The following is a 16,932-nucleotide window of genomic DNA, read 5'->3' on the forward strand; positions in this document are numbered from 1 at the left end:
TGATGAAATATGCTATAAAGGCTAATAAATAAGACAAAAGTTCTTGGTATGTACAAATGACTATGCAAAGTCAGTTTATTTCAGGTTAACTCAAACATTTATGAGATGTGCACTTGTGCGTGTTTGATGTAAATTTTTGTTAACAATTTCTGAAACTAGTGTTTCATTTCCAAATAAAAAAATTAGATAACTTTTTATGCTTGTTTATTTAAGTTACAAAAAAGTAACTATCATATTATTTGTTCTTACTTTGTTTATTCAAGTTAATGTACCAGGCCTTATAATTGCCTCTTCCTCTGACTTTGCCTTTGAAATATGACTACAAGTTCCCTTAATAATAGTAATAAAAGAAATACAATTCAGTAAGTACAAAGTAACTTTTATTTTATAAATTTTCCAAACAGTGAAAAGAAATACATCAGCCTGCTAACAGAATCCATGTACTATTTGGTTAGGATTGTTTATAGTGATTATGAATTTTTCAGACATCAGGTTCTAATAATAGACATTCCACTGAACCAGAAAACTTTTATCCTTGAGGTCAAAGGAACTTTAAGATTTTATTTGTAAACCTGTAGCTAATATTTTTTATTGGTCATTGAGTAGTGGAAGACTATTTAGACTGGACGTTGGGTGATGTTAGTCCAATATTTAAAGGAGGTGATAAACATTGTACAGCTGAATGTAGGCCAGTTAGTGTTATGCCAGTAATTGAAAAGGTTATGGAGAGTGTGCTTAAAAATGCATTAGAGTAACTTAATGCAGTTTTATAGTGTCAAAGAGTCAGCATAGTTTTACTAAAGAAAAGTTGTGTAACAAATATTTTGACATTCTTTGATAATGTTACTGAAAATGTTAATGAAGGAAATACTATGGACTTGGTTTGCCTTGATTTTCAGAAAACATTTGATGAAGAGTCTTACAAAAGACTTGTTGTTACAAAATTTAAATTTGTGGGTGTGGAGAAATATTTAAATTGATTTAAAAAAACTGACAGGAGAGTATGAAGCAAAGAGTAGTTATAAATAGAGTTACATCTGATTAGATCACAGTTACAAGTATTGTGCCTCAGGGCTCTGTGCTGGGTCCTCTACTGTTTGGGGTTTATATTGATGATATTGACTATGAAATAACCAACAAAATCTTAAAATTTGCCAGTGACATTAATATTTTTGGAATGGTTGATTGTATCAGAGATGCTGCAAACTTGTAAGGGGATTTAGATTATTTGATACATTGGGCAAATGATGTTTAACTATCCAAAATGTAAGATAATAGACATAGGTGTTCACAGTTCAAATTACTGTTGCAATTTAAATGGGAATGCATTACATACTATGGTTGAAAAAAATAAAATATTGGTGTTATGATTGAAAAATTACTTTTCATCTAAACAGTGTATTGCAGTTAGCAATAGGGCTAAGATTTTGAGTAGCGTTTATTGAAACATTAAATATAAGACAAGATTTTTTTTCATTGTATAGATCACTTGTGAGCCCTCATTAAGAGTACTGTGTACATTTTGGGGCTCCATTCATCAAGAAGAATATTGAATTATTGTGAAAGGTTTGTAGAAGAGCTGCTGGAATGATACTTGGGATGGTAGGAATTGTCCTATGAGGAAAGACTTAAACCTCCAAACTTGTTTTCTTTTGAGAGGAGAAGGGTGAGAGCAGATCTGATTGAAGTGCTTAAGATATTTAAGGGTATTGATAATATACATCCATCAAACATTTTTGTGTTTAACAGGGAAAATAATAGGAAAAGGGGTCATAAATTCCAACTTGGCAGTGTAGAAGTCATCTGGAGTTTAGTCAGTATTTGTTTTCATGATGGTTAGCTTTTGGAATGAACTGCCTTCAGTGGTTGTGGAGACAGAAAATTTAACTAAGTTCAAGAAAGGATTGGATGAATACATCAGAAGTAAGGGGTTGCTATAGTTGGGAGCTATAAGGGACATCCTTAATGGACTAAAAATCTCCTTTTTGTCCCTTTAACATTTTATGAACTTAATTATTTTCACATGGGTCATGGGTCAAAAGCTATGTCATGTTTCTTGACTCACATTCAAAATTTTATTGAACTACTATTTTATACATTTATGTCATTAAGTTTGGTATCAAACTGTAGATTATACATATATTTTCATATTATACACTGTTTCATTTTTAATTTAAAAGTAAAATTTAAAACATCCATGTAAACATTGATTTTTGTGCATCACTGGTTTAAATTTGTTGTTTGTAACATCAAAATACAAAGTCTGTAGTTTTGTATGAATTAAATAGCTCAAATTACTGATATTGGTAAAATAGAATATAAAAATAAAAAACACCTATCTTTTCTATTTACTGAGATATCTGTCATGTACTGAATGAATCGGTGGTCCAGCTCACCTCTTTCTATTTTTGGAAACTCCCTTATATACACTTATTTCTATATATGTGAATAACTGATCAAAAGCTCAGAATGTTCCCTTTGTGTCTTCCTTAGCCATTTGCAAGTATAATGGCATTTTCTATTTCTTTCAAAACAAACCTTTTTGATGGTAAGTTGAGTCTAGAGTACGTTCAAGATGTCTTTTTTTTTTTTAAGACCCAAATACAGCATAGTTACTAAGCATGATAAATTATAATGGATTTCTATGGTATTGATATAGTAACTTATTATTTTTTGGTTATTCCAATAAAATATTTAAAAAATTCTTTCATTTCACATCCTTCACATATGAAAGTTCTAAAGGCTTAGCCAGCTATGACAAGCAGCAACTTGAGCACAAAAGTTGTAACTAGATGAGAAAATTGTTTGCTTTACCTCTCTACTGTGTATAATAATTCAAATATGACTCTATTTTACAAAATAATAATCCACTAAAGCATAGTCAAGATTTTGTAAAAATTACAGGTCAGTTTTATATTTTTTGGATATTATAACATGAGTGCACATTGTAACTTCTGTATTATTGTCCAGGCATGGCTGAAAAGTTAATATACTAACATTAATAAATATATATATATGGGTAAAATGTTATAAGATTTAAGCTATTTCATCTAAATATTAATGTTTTTGTGCCATAATCTGTAGTTATTCTGGAATGGAAGAGGCATAATTTACATTTATTTTCTTATATTTATGATAGTTATGAAATCATTAGAATGGACTGAACATGTACAGAGATTCATTGGTTAAAATAATGGATAAAAATATTTTTACTAAAGAAATGTTTTATAACTATCTGGACATTATAAGGATTTCACATGTGAAATTTTAAAATTTTCTGGTGGATAAAAGTATATTTTAATATTAAAATGAAAATGGCATGAGATAAACACTGCTAAACAAACTTTAAGACATAATAATAGTAAGAAGAAATCTGACATTTTGCACATGAAAGCATTGTAATGTTTAATGATACTGTGCCAAATCTTTTGAACATGCACTTAGTAATTTAAGTTATAGCAAAATAACTATAACAGGTGCAAAATGGTTATGAGGTTGACCCCAGGGTCTGAATTTGTGCCAAAAGAGTTATGTAGATACATGTGGTTAGGGCTTGCTGTTAAAAATGTAATCCATAAACATAAGTGATATGTACTTTGATTGCTTCTTTAATGTGACACACTTAACAGAGTTGCAAAGTGCTTTTTCTGTTCTGATAGAGGCTTTAGAATATAGACCTAAAGAAAGGTTATCAGATGGACATTTCCTAACAATGGTATTATCAATAGGCACAATTATTTATAGTTGGTGGACAAGAAACTTTGGTATCTACTGAAACTAGTAACTTAGAGTTGTTTGAATGGCACGCTTGCAGCCTTCATGTATTTTGATACATTATGACTTGTTTTCTGTTTTTTAAACTGCAACCTACCTACTTGATTTGTTTTTGCCCAACATATATTGTGAATTAAAATATTATTACAAAATGTATGTAAAATGTTTGCTGTACTTTGTAGTTAACAAATTAATATTGTGTTGTGTTATTACATATTCTTTAAACTTGTACAGTACATATTATCTTGAGCATCAAGCAGTATTTTCATCATTTTTAGTTAAACTAAAATTGTCTTCAATATAACAGTGATCTATTTTACAGTGCGAATCTTGTTAATATAATATTACATTTGCAATTACATGCAATGACATTAACAGTGGTATTACGTTATCCTAAACATTCTAACAAATTTGTTACAGATAAAATTATTTGCATCATTTCTCCCATCTTTCACATTTGTGATCCAAAGACAAATGTTTATTATTCCTAGGTATAAACAAATAAAACCTGGTATGCCTCATTATACTTGATGTATAAACAAATAAAACCTGATATGCCTCGTTATACTTCATGTATAAACAAATAAAACCCGGTATGCCTCGTTATACTTGATGTATAAACAAATAAAACCCGGTATGCCTCGTTATACTTGATGTATAAACAAATAAAACCCGGTATGCTTCGTTATACTTGATGTACAAACAAATAAAACCCGGTATGCCTCGTTATACTTGATGTACAAACAAATAAGACCCGGTATGCCTCGTTATACTTGATGTACAAACAAATAAGACCCGGTATGCCTCGTTATACTTGATGTACAAACAAATAAGACCCGGTATGCCTCGTTATACTTGATGTACAAACAAATAAGACCCGGTATGCCTCGTTATACTTGATGTACAAACAAATAAGACCGGTATGCCTCGTTATACTTGATGTACAAACAAATAAGACCGGTATGCCTCGTTATACTTGATGTACAAACAAATAAGACCCGTATGCCTCTATACTTGATGTACAAACAAATAAGACCCGTATGCCTCGTTATACTTGATGTACAAACAAATAAGACTTGATGTACAAACCCGGTATGCCTCGTTATACTTGATGTACAAACAAATAAGAGTATGCCTCGTTATACTTGATGTACAAACAAATAAGACCGGTATGCCTCGTTATACTTGATGTACAAACAAATAAGACCCGGTATTATACTTGATGTACAAACAAATAAGACCCGGTATGCCTCGTTATACTTGATGTACAAACAAATAAGACCGGTATGCCTCGTTATACTTGATGTACAAACAAATAAGACCCGGTATGCCTCGTTATACTTGATGTACAAACAAATAAGACCCGGTATGCCTCGTTATACTTGATGTACAAACAAATAAGACCCGGTATGCCTCGTTATACTTGATGTACAAACAAATAAGACCCGGTATGCCTCGTTATACTTGATGTACAAACAAATATAACCCGGTATGCCTCATTTATATTAGGTTGAGGAATAATTTGTGAGCGTTTTTAAATAATTTCATTCAAGCATTACATGCAAGACTATACAATACTTCAATGCATGAACACATTACACCCAAAACATTTATTATGATACTTTATTTCATGTAATACCTAGGTATATAGTATGCATTGTTTTAAACGAAATTGCAAGAAAGTAAATGCGAAAAGCAGATGGTGTCGAAAATGCTCAATTTTGTCCACTTGACAGTCCATTTAATGAGCTGAAAATGAAAGCAAAAATTAAAGACATATGAAAATCAAACACACCATCTATTAGAGCAAAAAATTATCTACCAAATGACATGAAATATTTTGCGAAAGCATTTCATTTATGAATATATTTTTTTAACTTGAAAAAATGATCATGAATTATTCCTCAACCCAATACTTTATGTATTTTTTTAAATGTGAACTGAAATCAGTAACATGCATCAAATGTTTATTATTTTGTATAGTTTTTATTTATTGGTAAGATAAATATCCAGTAAAACCTAGTCCTGAGAGTTAACTACTAACAAAATGTTATGTGACTATCTTTATAAACAGATAAAGTTACTAAGTTTTATTTGTGATATTTTTCTTTTAAAAGTTCTCTTTTATGGCTTGCCTTCAAAATGGTAATTTGTTTAATTAAAATATAGACTATCCATTGACCTAGTAAATTACCAAAACCACTCCTACAATCATTTTACTGTGTGTGTAAATCAGCTATTACAAAAAGAAAGCATAAATGACCAACCTCAGAATAAAACAAGCTCCAGAACCACAAACTGAAACTCACAAAAGTTAAAGTGGCTTTTTTTAAAAAAAAAAAAAAAAATTCTGCTTATTGTAATCTGACTTGGCAACACTGGCTTAGTGTGCTTAGACTCTGAATCCAAAGGTTTATACCTTGCATCTCATTGCCCTAAAATAATCCTATACTTGGGACTGTCAGATGAGTTGGCAATGGATGTTATTATCTTCTGTTTAATTTAATGGTTCAAAATTGGGAATAACTATGTACAGAAAACCTTTCTGTAGCTTTGCGTAATAATACTAAAACAAAATTTATTATTATCAAAGGTTTCAATAATTGGATTCATTTGTGATAGTGATGGTGTAATATTATATCTGTTTTTCAAGGCTTACTAATTGAAGTAAAGGTTGTCACTAACTTCTAATATCACAAAATGTAAAGACTTAACATGTTTTCGATATTGTATTATTTTTTGTCCTATGTACCTTACATTAACATATGCATGTAGAGGTCTCTAAGATACTACAATAACTGGGATTTATTACTGAAGGCTAATAACGTCAATATAACAATTGTCATCTTAAACTTGTTACAAACTGATGAAAGCTGTTGAGAACATTGTTGTATAGAAAGTTTTTGGTTTGAGACAAATTACAATTTTCTTCATTGCTCATTACAAAATATTTACTGTCTACACAAACACACGTAGTTAATTTCACATACACAAAATCATGTTTGTTTAAACCCAGCGACGCATGGAAAAAAAAAAAAACATCATCACTTGGGAATTGCATTATCCTTAGAATTATTAAACTCTTAGCCCAAACTTTTTAAGTATTATAAGTAAACCTAAAATTAACATACCATTGGACAGTAAAAAAAAACACTAAAATAGATAAAACTTAAATTTACTACAATCATAATTTTACTTTAAAATTAAACCGTAATTTATCTAATAAGTTATAAAAATATAACAAAAATAGATAAAATTAGTAAAATAGATTTGATTTGTTACTTGTTTCTTGAATTTTATTTTTTAAATATTCATGTATGTTTCGGTTTTGAAGTCGACATGTTGTAGTGAACACCCAACGTTCGTTCCACAAACTCAAGAAATGCGATCCTTTTTTGGTATGTTGTATACCGCCTAGAGCAATATCCGCGTGAAAGAAGTTAAGTTTTAAGAGGTGTGTAAACATTCTTAAGTGTACGTATGTAAGTTCTTCTCTACTGCTGTTTATTACGCGGCATAGCCTTAAGTATTTCAGTGCAATCGTATTTTCGTGACATCATTTTGATTGTGAAGGTAATTTTTTTCTTCATGGCTGATGTTTATGTATTCTAATCACGGTTATTACGAATGTATTTTAAAACTTGTATATAACATCATTTTAAAATTGTATGTAGTTGTTTTTATAGCCTCTTATCTTTTTGAATATGAATAGCATTCGGTCCTGTTTATCTTTCTTACGCCTTTTCATTCTAAATCAAAAATAAATTTTTGTTACAACATTTTTGATGATCAGCTATACAGCTGTTGTTGTATTGTTAACTTGTATGACGCGTTTTTTCTTTTCTCTCTTCTTCGCCCTGTTGATCAATTTGAGTGGATTAGATGAGATGTAACTTAAATTATTATGCACGCAGGTAAATATCCGATGACGTTTTGTGCTTCATTAATGTGAATGCTTAGACTATGAAAAGGTCACTAAAGAAAGGCGCGTGGCTTGTTCTAGGTATGTTCTATATTTGTAGTTATTAAGAGTTAGTTAAAGCGTGTTCCTTAGCTCCATGTCTATAAAACGGACTAGCACAGTGTTATTGCCTTAAAATAAAAATTTTTAAATTAATATCAAATTCATTAAAAATATTGTTTCATAATACCTAGCAAAATAGTAACGTTGAGATAATCGAATATGCTGTAGAGCTTTTATAACGTTAAGATTTAAAACTGGTCAGGTATGCTACTTGATTTGTATTAGTTTTTTTAATAATAAAGGTTAAGGTAATTAAATAGGTTAAGGCTGTAGATAAAATTTCATATTAACGAGCTTTTCGTTAATCATCAGGAATCTAATAATAATTAGTAATTGGTTTTAAAATAAATAAATAATATTGTACTGTTAATCATCGCCCTAATTTGTATTTTGGAAATTACTTATATGAAATTTTATGAACTACCAACCATCATGTCCCAAGATGAACAAAAAACGCGGCTTGGCTAACTAATGAATGAATGTTTTCTGTAACATTTTGTATCAATACTTTTAAGTGTAGATACCAGTTTCTCGTTGTTTTGTTTTTTGCTGCTTCTTTGTTCCACACCTAAAGTGTTTTTCAGTGTATATATTTTATCATGAATCACGATACTGGTTCGTAATAGGGATAGCAAGGAATTAGAAAAAAACCTAGTAGAACGTTCGGACTTTTTTAAAAGCACCTTAAACAGTAAAAAATTTTAAGTTCAAACAACATTTTTAAACCTTTATTATCGACTGCTAAAGCTGTACGCTTATGAAATGCACAAAAAGTATGTTAGAGTTACAAGGAAAAGAAAATTTGCTCAAAACAGCCTGTTTGTAATTCATATTATCTTGCCAGTCTACAGCAAAAACGGATTGGTATATTGCACCTGAACCTTTTGTAGAATATACTAAATAAGGTACTGCGAAGATCGTGAATGCATTGAAAAGTCTATTTGTTTCTTCCATATTTTACATAAGTTAACTGTAGCCATTATTTACTCAAACTACTAATCTTTATTTTGATTCCACCAAATGTAATTTTATTTATTTCTTAAAACTACAAATAATGTGTACATTATCTCCAGCCTTGTTTTGCTACGATCCCCATTTGCAGGTTTTTAAATTCATGTTTTTTTTATTTATTGTGTTTTTCCCAAAAGTTCTTAGATTTTGTAACTTCCAGTAACGAATTCCATCTGGTTAAGCCAATTAGTTTTTATTTGCTACGAGGGTTTCATCATACACTGACGTACTTCATAGTTCTGAAACCAACAAACGGAAGGCATGCACTTATTTTTGGAACTTTTATTTTTGAAATTCTACTTAAAGTATAAAAGTAAATACTACCAGTATCTCTAATTTACTGTATAAAAATAATAATTCTCTCAGTTTTCACTTTAAAATATTCTTGGAATCATTATCACACAAGTGGTTTAAATGTTGTGAAATGCAATTACTAATAACACGATGACCCAATGATTTGCTTGAGGGTGTTATGTGTCATGTAGCTATACATTCTTAAGTTGAAAGAAAATAGGCTCGTAGTATCATTACAACAAGCCTCATGCCGGATTCGGTTGAGAAAATTAATGTTTTCAAGTATCAGTTATAGAAGTACTTATTCAAAAAAATAAAATACTTGACATTTTTATTGCGTAGGAACAAAGATGGCATTTCTTATATACGAAAAAAAAAAAGACTGATTCATGATTGTATGTGCGTGTATTTGTGTATGGAAGGACTGCGAGTTAAATATAATTTCTTGTATTTCCCCTTTAAGTTCACGCTATAGTCTAAGATGTGTAGGAGGGTTAGAATACGTTATAAACGTGTTTATCGTTCATGTATATATTTATTGTCTGACAAGTAGATATTTATCGACATACAAAAGTTTTAACTCGGTAGATTTAATTGTCGACACACCCGCTTTAAATTCTATTCACTTACTAGTGACGTCACACTGGTAACCCCAGCGGGAAACTCGGTACAGGTGTTCTTAATGTGATAGTCAGGCAGATTGGAACATTTTTAAAGATAAAAGTAAAACTAAACTTATGTTACAAACTATATGTATCAAAATACTTGCATATGAATACTAGTTTTGATTAGTGTACATTTCACCGGAATTTTACTTCAGAAGTATGTTATAATTACATCAGTCTATTCTGCAAAGTGACTATTAATAGAAAACAACAGTTGTAAATTACAATAACATTGGAAAATGAGTTCATATTCATATTTTCCTTTCATTTATGCACTCGATTAATATTTTTTTTACATTACTTCTCAGGGTGGAGAGAGTGTGAAATCTTAAGCGTACAGGAAGTAACCTACACAACTGCTTGATTAGATCTGGGAATCTTCGAATGTCAGTCGTAAGGTTTCATTTTGTCGTATCTTATTTAAATCTTCATTGGCTTTCTGAAATAAATATATTGGTAAATCATTCATATGGGTTTCATTTACTCCCCCTTTATTGTAAATGGGTTAGTTATGTTTTCTAATTCGATTACACTGTTTGATGTGCTTTCCGATGGCTGATTTATACACGCGCAAGATTTTTGTTAACGTCGGCCTGTATGTATCATTACCTTGCTTTGGAAATTGCTTGGTATGGGATGAGGTTTTTGTTGTTCGCATCAGCAAGATCCTAGCTTGAGATGAGGTTTTTGTTGTTTGCATCAGCAAGATCCTAGCTTGAGATGAGGTTTTTGTTGTTTGCATCAGCAAGATCCAGCTTTAATTTTGCGAACATGAATATGATTTTTCGATGGGAAAAAAATTAACAGAACAAGTTTGAGCACGATTTGAATTTATTGACGTCATCTGATAAGTTTTATTTCACTAAAATTTTAATAAAAAGAAAAAAAAACGATGATGTACATTATTTGATGAAAGTGTATTTTAGGAGAAAAAGATTTTGCTTTTATTGTAATACACCATTACTTCACACAAAAACGTGCAATGGGCTATGGAAAAGTCCATAAGAAGTGGAAATGTATTCATTTCAGGATGTTTTTTAAAAAACCTTCTTGAGAAAAAAATTCAAAAATAAAATGGATTAAAAACTAATAATATCTTACCATAAGAAGCAAAAGTAACAATTCTAATTTCGTTCTGAGTTTCTGGTTTGCAAGTTAGTGTATGAAGAGGCAATCCACCCATAGCCCAGAAATGCCAGAATGTGTTTTTGCTTTACACAGTTATATTCCATGTCAAATATTTTGACATATAACTTATGTCAATAACTTATAACAATTAGAATTGTTACTTTTGCTTCTTATGGTAAGATATTATTAGTTTTTAATCCATTTTATTTTTGAATTTTTTTCTCAAGAAGGTTTTAAAAAAAACATCCTGAAATGAATACATTTCCACTTCTTATGGACTTTTCCATAGCCCATTGCACGTTTTCGTGTGAAGTAATGGTGTATTACAATAAAAGCAAAATCTTTTTCTCCTAAAATACACTTTCTGTGGACATGCCAAGTTCGACCTTGACCCAGTACTAAACATAAAGATTGAAAGAAATTACAGTACGTCTTAATTTGAGACTCGTTCAAACCTTCGTTATTGTAATGTCTTTGTTTAGAAGCTACGCTAGTTAAAGATATACAAGTATTTGTTTTTAACAAGTGTATCACCATGGCAATTATGTTGGACAAAAAAGAAAAAGTTAATATAGCCCTAACTAACAAGCAAATGACAGCAGACTGTAGAAAACTGCAATATTAAAAAAGACAATTACGAGGATAAATACTATTTTTTTTTTTGCTTATATTATAACATATTAGTATTATTATTTATTACGTACGTACAACATTTTTTTATTGCTGAAGTGTCGTCTGTGTATTAAATTACAATTAAAAGTAACAGTTGGAAACAGAAAATATACAAAAGCCAGCCAGTTCGTAGTTTTAAATAAATTGACTCTTGCCGGAATGTATACATGGTCATTGAGCCTGTCGATTTCACAAGTTTTGTCCATGTGTAAATATAGCAACGCTGAGAAATTTATATGCAAAAACGGCTCGTTTGGGTTGAGAAAATATTTTACATAGAAGAGCGAACAACGTTTCGACCTTCTTCGGTCATCGTCAGGTTCACAAAGAAAGAGGTAACTGACCGGAAGCTGACCACATGTTTGAAATTCAAAGAACATAAAAAGTCACCTTCACACGTTTTCGAACACTGCAAGTCAAATAAACACAACATAACCATAGAAAACACTCAAATACTAAATAAAGAAACAAACATAAACAAACGCAAAATTAAAGAAGCCTTACTTATACAACAACTTAAACCCAAAATAAACCAATATAAAGGAACGCCTTTATACCTATATTAATATAATAAAATAAATAAAATTATATATTCAAACATCTAATACTGCCCTCTACATTTCGACACACAGTTACACAACCCCTTTCAAACATGTGGTCAGCTTCCGGTCAGTTACCTCTTTCTTTGTGAACCTGACGATGACCGGAGAAGGTCGAAACGTTGTTCGCTCTTCTATGTAAAATATTTTCTCAACCCAAACGAGCCGTTTTTGCATATAAATTTCTCAACAAGTGGGTTTCTCGACATCACTGATTATAGCAACGCTGACTCCCGTCTTCCTTCTCCAATAATCGTTCTGAAAACCAATGCCTTCACCTCCACCTTTGAAAATTCCCATTCGGCTCGCGCTTGGGCATTGTCAGGGAACATAGAATCGTCAGCAGATTGTGTATGTTCGGTATTACAATGGAGGCCGGTCTTGCGGGACGAGGATTGCAGTGTTCACCTGATCGCAGTGTTCCTCTATGCCGTTGTTTGATTCTTTGGGATAATTGAAATATAGGTAATAGCGACAATTTATCAAATTTTAAGCCCATGAAGTAGTGTATCATTCACGTATAAATGTCGTTTTATCGAATTGTGAATACCTAATAAACTTGACGTATTTGTTAGGATAAGAAGTGATCGTTCCTCGTTCTTTCAACCGTATGTGCTATTTTAAAGAACTGTTACCGAGCAGCTCATTCATTCCGTTGTTTAAAGTGCGAAATTAACGAACTTATTTGGTTAATGTTCTTTATTACTGATCAAAACTTTCATCGTTCATTGCATTAACTGAAAAGCTATATATATCTTTCACACTTCAGTACATCTAGAACGCTGATGTGTGAACAAACTGTTTGGTTTAGGCGTGCTTGCGTAACACTGGATATTCGGCATTTTTAATATATTATCTTTCTCATATTATTTTCGATTATTTATTTTATAAACACATATAACTGAAGTATTTCAAGTACAATTGAAATTGTGTGCTAAACTAGAGAAAGAAAATGCATTTGCTAAAAAGTATTGTTTCAACTAAGAGGCTGTGCCCTGGGTGAGAAATGGGGCGTACTCCAATTGGGAAGAAAGCATTGAATGTAAGTTTGTGATTTCGTGCAGATAAATATATGATCTTGTTTTTCTGCATTTTTACCATTCGTAATTGTATAGAGCAATTGTAAGTGGTAATTGTTTTCCATTTAGGTCCACCTACAGGCTGGCCGTAATAGGTGTTGTGGTAAATCGAAAACAAGAAATGGTAAAACATAAATATATTTCTATTTTAAACTGTTTATGAAGTAACGAACATAAAATGTTTTTCAACTAATAAAAAACATCGAATATAAAAGTACTACCAGACTATCTGACGCATATTTACCCCTCTTCCCCTTTATCTCTCTCTTTTTAACTATCTCCGCCGGTGGAACAGAGAAAGCCTATGGGCTTGCACTGCTGTATTACGGGGTTTGATTCCTCGCGGCCCACACAGTAGATAGCCCAATATTACTTTGAATCTAAAATAAACAGTTAAGCCCGGTTGTATTATTACTAGCCAAGTGTCACAGAAACCATCTTTTGTTTTTTTTATGTATGTCTAATTTCTAAATTATTTAAACTGTTATAAGTATAACATGAGAGTTGTTCTGTACGCTAAGAACCATAAATACGTTTGTACCATGCAAAAGAATAGATCTACTTTCCAGTGGATTTTTCTGATTGTTTTGACTGTAAGAAGCCCATAGCGGAGATAGCGCAGACATGATTTTGTAGCTTTATGCTTAAAAATACATGCAGGACTGTAGGAAAGTAGCTATCAACCTTGAACTCCTATGTGTTTAATTGTAAATACGTTAACCATTTTGATCGGTGTTAATTGCTTCGTACGTTGTATTTGCTGTTCATTGGTGCATATAAATATATATTAATCATCTTTAGTAATAGTTACTCTTCTTGGCAATAAATTGTCTAAGATTATTTTACTAGTTCTTGAAAAGGTGTTTTTATCAGAATATACTTGAAATATAAATTCCTATTGATTATTGAGTGAAGTTTGTTTCAAAAGTGTAACTGGTAAACGTTGTTTTACTGCTAGTTAGTTGTATGTTTGTTGTTGTTGGTTGTTTTTTTTGGGGGGAGAGGTTTGCTTAAGTACCGTGCAAAGCTACATAAAGACTGTTCGTCCCTAATTTTTAACTTAACGATAAGAGAGAAGGCAGCGAGTAACCAACACCCACCACAACCTTATGGCCTTCTCTGATTGAATAGCTTGGAATCTAGCCGTTACTCTTATAACGCTTTCCCGATACCAAAGTAGAGAGCCCGATTTTGTGGAAAGAGAACGCTACCAGTTAAAACCCTCAGGTTCACAGCTCAGTACTCTAATCACTTAGCGATACCCTATCCCTATGTAACTGTTAGTGTATATATTTATATAAAGCGAGAATAAACGTATGTTTAAACGAGAATTGTGAATACTTAGAGACGTTTTTTAACAGAAAGGAATCCAAGTTAGTTTGTTGATTTCTGGAACTTACAAAAACGAATTATAATATTTAAAATATATGTATGTCATTAAATTTTATCTTCGTATTTCTTTACAAACCTAGCCCGCCATGGCTAGGTGGTTCGGGTGCTCAACTCGCAATCTTAGGGTCACAGTTTCGAATTCCCGTCCCACCAAACATGCTCGCCCTTTCAGCCGTGGTGGCGGTGCTTTAAAGTGATGGCCAATTTCACTATTTGTTGGTAAAAGAATAACCCAAGAGGTGGCGGTGAGTGGTGATGACTATGTGCCTCTCACTGCTAAATTAGGGACGACTAGGCCAGATAGCGCTGTGTAGCTTTGCGTGAAATTCAACAAACAAACTTTATAAACATGTTTAAACCAAAACTGAAAAAGTGGAAAAAACATTTCGTTTTAAACTGTTTTCGAAACAACCTTATGTACGTTGAGTTGATTAAAAAATAATCGCTAACATTAAACCCAAGATTTAAAACCATGGCAAAATAAATATTAGAAACGGCTTATAAAACATGAATATAAACTTAAAATTGGATGCTTCCTTCATGGTCAGGTGGGTTAAGGCGTTCGACTCGTAATCTAAGAGTTGCGGGTTCGAATACCCGTAACACCAAACTTGTTCGCCCTTTCAGCCGCGTGGGCATTATAATGTTACGGTCAATCCCACTATTCGTTGGTAAAAGAGTAGCCCAAGGGTTAGCGGTGGGTGGTGATGATTAGCTGTCTTCACTCTAGTCTTACACTGCTAAATTAGGAACGGCTAATGCAGACAGCCCTCGTGTAGCTTTGCGCGAAATTCAAAACAAACAAACAAACAAACCAAAAATCGCAAATATCTGGAAATAAAAACAAATAGCAAAGTCACTTGTATTCAAAAACTGAACACTAAAATCAAATGTTGTCAGAATAACCGTTTCTTAGATGACTTCAACAACAGAAACATCTGAAATTTATCAATGCACTCATACAAGTAAAGCGGAATGCAACGTAAATTTTAGGATCAAAGAATATAACATTCTCGCATAACACATTTACCAAAACAGCACAACGAATCAACATTCAATTAACATAAATAAATGTAAAATAATATGCAAGGAAAACAGCACTAATAAAAAAAAAACATTAATTATTCGTGCGCTATGAGCTAAAACCTAATTTAAATCAAAACGTAGGTGCTACCATGCATGTTTTTATAAACTGGAACAAAATGCTCACGCATTATTTCACACAACAGATGACAGTTACCCGATGATGGCTACATGAGTGATCGGAATGTCGTAAAAATATACTCAAAATCTATTTCTGGGTGTAGTTTAAACGTAAATAAAAGATCCATTGAATAATTTTCTAAAGTTTCTCCTTTTTTAAGAGTACAAAATATTTTAAGATTTATTTATTGTGCCATTTAATTCTTGTGTATGAATTAGAAAGAATAAGAAATATACTGTCCATATGAGGCTACACCGGAAAAAAAATTAAAATGTGAAACTTAAAGAACGTTCATGTTGTCCATTAATGAAGGAAGCATTCAATTTTAAGTTTTTATTCATGTTTTATAAGCCGATTCTAATATTTATTTTGCCATGGTTTTAAATCTTGGGTTTAATGTTAGCGATTCTTTTTAATCAACTTAACGTATATAAGTTTGTTTCGGAAACAGTTTAAAACGAAATGTTTTTTCCACTTTTTCAGTTGTGGTTTAAACATGTTTATAAAGTTTGTTTGTTGAATTTCACGCAAAGCTACACAGCGCTATCTGGCCTAGTCGTCCCTAATTTAACAGTGAGAGGCACCTAGTCATCACCACTCACCGCCAACTCTTGGGTTATTCTTTTACTAACAAATAGTGAAATTGGCCATCATTTTAGAGTACCGCCACCACGGCTGAAAGGGCGAGCATGTTTGGTGGGACAGGAATTCGAAACTGTGACCCTAAGATTGCGAGTTGAGCACCCGAACCACCTAGCCATGGCGGGCTAGGTTTGTAAAGAAATACGAAGATAAAATTTAATGACATACATATATTTTAAATATTATAATTCGTTTTTGTAAGTTCCAGAAATCAACAAACTAACTTGGATTCCTTTCTGTTAAAAAACGTCTTTATGTATTCACAATTCTCGTTTAAATATACGTTTATTCTCGCTTTATATAAATATATGCACTAACAGTTACATAGGGACAAGGTATCGCTAAGTGATTAGTGCTGAACGTGAATCGGAGAATTTTACTGGTTGCGTTCTCTTTCCACAAAATCGGACTCTCTACTTTGGTACCGGGAAAGCGTTATAAGAGTAAC

At 31.9% G+C, this 16,932-nt stretch overlaps 1 protein-coding gene across 15 annotated transcripts in view; it reads left to right on the forward strand.

Annotated features, from left to right (window-relative positions):
- The window catches only part of LOC143225590 (USP6 N-terminal-like protein), an 84,944-nt gene that overhangs the window by 17,394 nt on the left and 50,618 nt on the right, over positions 1-16,932 (forward strand). The window contains exons 2-3 of one of the 15 annotated variants that reach the window (XM_076455299.1): positions 10,077-10,161; positions 13,316-13,370. The exons of 9 other annotated variants lie outside the window; for them this stretch is intronic. The gene's annotated coding sequence lies outside the window, so the exon portion shown is untranslated. Of the gene's footprint in view, positions 1-7,224; positions 7,348-7,738; positions 7,778-10,076; positions 10,162-13,315; positions 13,371-16,932 lie in introns of those variants that run through there. 5 more of the 15 variants (XM_076455301.1, XM_076455294.1, XM_076455297.1 and 2 more) reach the window with 5 other exon arrangements.

The sequence above is a fragment of the Tachypleus tridentatus genome, chromosome 9 (genome assembly GCF_004210375.1).
Source record: "Tachypleus tridentatus isolate NWPU-2018 chromosome 9, ASM421037v1, whole genome shotgun sequence".
In the NCBI taxonomy this organism is placed as follows: domain Eukaryota; kingdom Metazoa; phylum Arthropoda; class Merostomata; order Xiphosura; family Limulidae; genus Tachypleus; species Tachypleus tridentatus.